The sequence below is a fragment of the Ochlerotatus camptorhynchus genome, unplaced genomic scaffold (assembly GCF_037179485.1).
Source record: "Ochlerotatus camptorhynchus isolate MF236.1 unplaced genomic scaffold, CSIRO-AGI_Acam_v1.1 ptg000579l, whole genome shotgun sequence".
NCBI lineage: Eukaryota > Metazoa > Arthropoda > Insecta > Diptera > Culicidae > Ochlerotatus > Ochlerotatus camptorhynchus.
This window is the reverse complement of record NW_027041059.1, coordinates 160,328-164,254: the sequence shown is the minus strand read 5'-3', so window position 1 is coordinate 164,254 and position 3,927 is coordinate 160,328.

Genomic DNA, 3,927 nt, shown 5'->3' with positions numbered 1-3,927 from the left:
GCAATCCCGGGAAACGGTCTAGGCCTGAAGACAACAGTGACAGTGCGACCAACAATCAATACGAAACTATCGATTTGAAATTGGCTCACTACTTGACTAGCCTATTGGTCCCAAGCAAACGATTAACGTATCCCATTCTTGTCGGAATTCTAGTACACTATGTTTGTTTTGATTCGCTATGAAAGTTTGACACACAGAATGAGGGGTTAGTGGATTTTTCTATGTTTCGAGGGGTGAATCGATTAGCTTGAGACCGAAGATAGTACCAGAGCTGAGCCAAAAAGTGGAGCACGTTTCTTCGGGACCTAAAGGGTGATACGGTCAAAATTTGGTCAATATCAACTTGACGTATTTCTTTCAATTTTGCATTTAAAAAACCTGAACACCCCTCATTTTGAAGGTGTGTGTGTGTAGAATGTTGCTCCTATTTTGATTTTGGAATTCACTCTTCAGTTGTCAAAATGCCGTCCAAGCAAGAAGAGCAGCGTATCAAAATTTTGCTAGCGCATCGCGAAAATCCGAGCTACTCGCACGCAAAGTTGGCAAAATCGCTAAAAGTTGCCAAACCAACCGTTACAAATGTAATTAAAGTGTTTGGGGAACGTTTGTCGACAGCCAGGAAGTCTGGATCGGGGGGAAATCGAAAACCGGAAGCCGCTGAGACGACAAAGAGAGTTGCCGGTAGTTTCAAGCGAAACCCTAACCTCTCTCTCCGAGATGCCGCAAATAAGCTGGGTGTATCGTCTACAACCGTGCATCGAGCCAAAAAACGAGCCGGACTATCGACTTACAAGAAGGTAGTGACTCCAAATCGCGATGATAACAAAATACGACGGCCAAAGCGCGATCCCGGAGGCTGTACACGACGATGCTGACGAAGTTTGACTGCGTGGTAATAGACGACGAAACCTACGTCAAAGCCGACTACAAGCAGCTTCCGGGACAGGAGTTTTATACGGCAAAAGGAAGGGGAAAGGTAGCAGATGTTTTCAAGCACATGAAACTGTCAAAGTTCGCAAAGAAATATCTGGTTTGGCAAGCCATCTGTACCTGTGGCTTGAAAAGCAGCATTTTCATAGCTTCCGGGACTGTCAACCAAGAAATTTACGTGAAAGAGTGTTTGAATAAACGTCTGCTGCCTTTCCTGAAGAAACACGGTTGTTCCGTACTGTTTTGGCCGGATTTGGCATCTTGCCATTACGGTAAAAAGGCCATGGAGTGGTACGCCGCCAACAACGTGCAGGTGGTTCCCAAGGACAAGAACCCTCCCAACACGCCAGAGCTCCGCCCAATTGAGAAATACTGGGCTATTGTCAAGCGGAACCTAAAGAAGACCAAAAAAACTGCTAAGGGCGAGCAGCAGTTCAAGGCAAACTGGCTTTCTGCGGCGAAGAAGGTGGACAAGGTGGCTGTACAAAATCTGATGGCAGGGGTCAAGCGTAAGGCCCGGCAATTCGGATTTGGAAAAGCGGAAGCCTAACTGAATATTTTTCCTGAATTTTATACTAATTGAACTTTTTGAATAAACGATTTCACCGATTTACACGCGTTTTCCCTTGACCAAATTTTGACCGTATCACCCTTTACTAGTCTTAGAGTTACCTCTATGGTGCGACTGCCGCGAAGAAGCTGCTCGACAACAATCGGTTCTCCGTTCTGAAGGACGGTGCAGAACAAGTGACGGTAACAACAGGACCAGAGAAAAAGGACAGAATGCCACCCTTCTACGTGAAAGGCTTCCCTCCCGGACTGCGGGAAAAACTAAACTTCTACAACACGAAGGGACAGCCCCTGGGCTAAACTGCCGTTAGGATGGACCGTCCCTACCGCAGTCCGAAATCAACTATGGTTCTTGGTTCACCGCAGCGGAACAAATGATCATCTTCCTCAAGATGTATGACATTGCCAACACCATCAAGAAGAAACCGACCAGCGCCAAGCTGTGGCTACCTTCATGCTCAGTTATGGACCGTGAAACCATCAAGATCGCCAACTGAAACGCTTGCTCGCTCAAGAGCAAGATCATCGAGTTCGTTGACTTCCTCAACAAACAAAACATCGACATTGCCGTTATCACCAAAACCCACCTGAAACCGGAGGTAAACATCTACCTTCCTGACTTCCGGCTTCTAAGACTTGATCGAACCAGCTCCGGGGGAGGAGGAGTGGACATTGCTGTAAGGAGAAACATCTGCTGTCAGCTTCTGCCGAGCTTCCAGCTGAAAACCATCGAAGCTTTAGGGGTAGAAGTCTCCACTCCTGTCGGCTCTATCACCATCATTGCGACCTACTGCCCCAAGCAAGTCACCATCAGGGACGGGTTGGCAGCAGACCTGCGAGGGGCAATATCAACAAACTCGACGGCGCGAAAAGTACATCATCGCTGGTGACCTGAACGGCAAACACCAGGCTTGGGGCAACAGTCGACGCAACCAAAACAGGCACCATTCTGAACGACGACCTGCAAGAGGCTCGCTACACCATATTAGCGCCAGACTGCCCCACCCGGTTGAGCCAGTCTGGCGTTCACTCCACGATAGATATCTTCATCAGCAAGATGGGAGACAACATCTCGCTACCTGTGATCCATCAGGAGCTGAGTTCGGACCACTATTCGATGGTACCCGAAGTAGGCTCATCCGTCAACCGAATCCAAGCTTCCCGACGCAACTACCATCGTGTCAGCTGGGAGCAGTTCCAACACTGTGTTGACTCCACTGTCGACTACGGTGTCCTTCCGGAGACGCCCGAAGACGTTGACCGGTGTCTACGTTCCATCGAAGAGGCGATATCCCGGGCCAGGGAACAACACGTGCCAGTGAGCAATACTCTGAACCTCATGAATCTGAGGTTGCTGAAAATGCAACCAATCTTCATCCGATTCCTAACATTTTTCCAGAGGAATCTGATATTACGGCTGACGAACTGTTGGTCTTTATCAAATCATCTAAAAACATGAAGGCCCCAGGTTTCGACAACATTCTGAATCTGGAACTCAAACACGTGAGTTCCAGATTCTACAACCATCTGGCACTGATTTTTAATCAGTGCCTCAGACTTGGCTACTTCCCCTCGTGTTGGAAGTCAGCTAAAGTCATACCCATCCGGAAACCTGGAAAGGATCCGTCCTCTCCTTCAAGTTATCGACCAATCAGTCTTCTCTCAGGGTTATCAAAACTGTTCGAAAGAGCAGTCTACCACCGGCTCCTAACATCTGCCGAACAAAAGAACATCTTACTCGAGGAACAGTTTGGTTTTCGGAAAGGTCGTTCAACCCGAGGGGGCCGACACATCTAAATCTCAATTCTAGATGCTCAAAAAATCTCACACTAGCGAATAAATCTTCGAAAAATCTTCTTTCATTTCTCGCATCTGCTTGCATCGCCCATCATCTTTTTGCAGGAACTCTTCAAAATCGTGATAAATCTTCTTTTTATCTACTGAGGTCCACCGCCTAGCTGGTATTCAGACACTGGAGTTACGGAGGGTTCAGATATTGCTGTAGACGATCCGATCAACAGATCGTTAGGGATCTCGCACGTTAGGTTAAGTTAGGTTAAGTAGGTAGAAAAACAAATTAATACAGTAAATTACCACAAATGACTGTAAAATATATCTATATATGCAATTGGATTACAGGGCTGGTAGCAATCACTGCTGTTAAAAATAGTGATTTTAGTGACCATTTTGATGAAATAAGTGACCAAATAGTGACTTATAGTTGTAAAAATAGTGACTAAAAGTGACCTAAAAGTAAATTTTAATGAATTTCTGAGGAGCTTCAGAGGAAAATTCCAAGGGCAGTCTGAGCATAATTTCATAAAGTTTGTGGGAGAAAACGACTCCGGAGCATAATTCCTTTGATTTTTTTTTGAAAATACTAAAGGAGGATTTCAACTAAATCTGAGAATAACTCCAGGACATCTT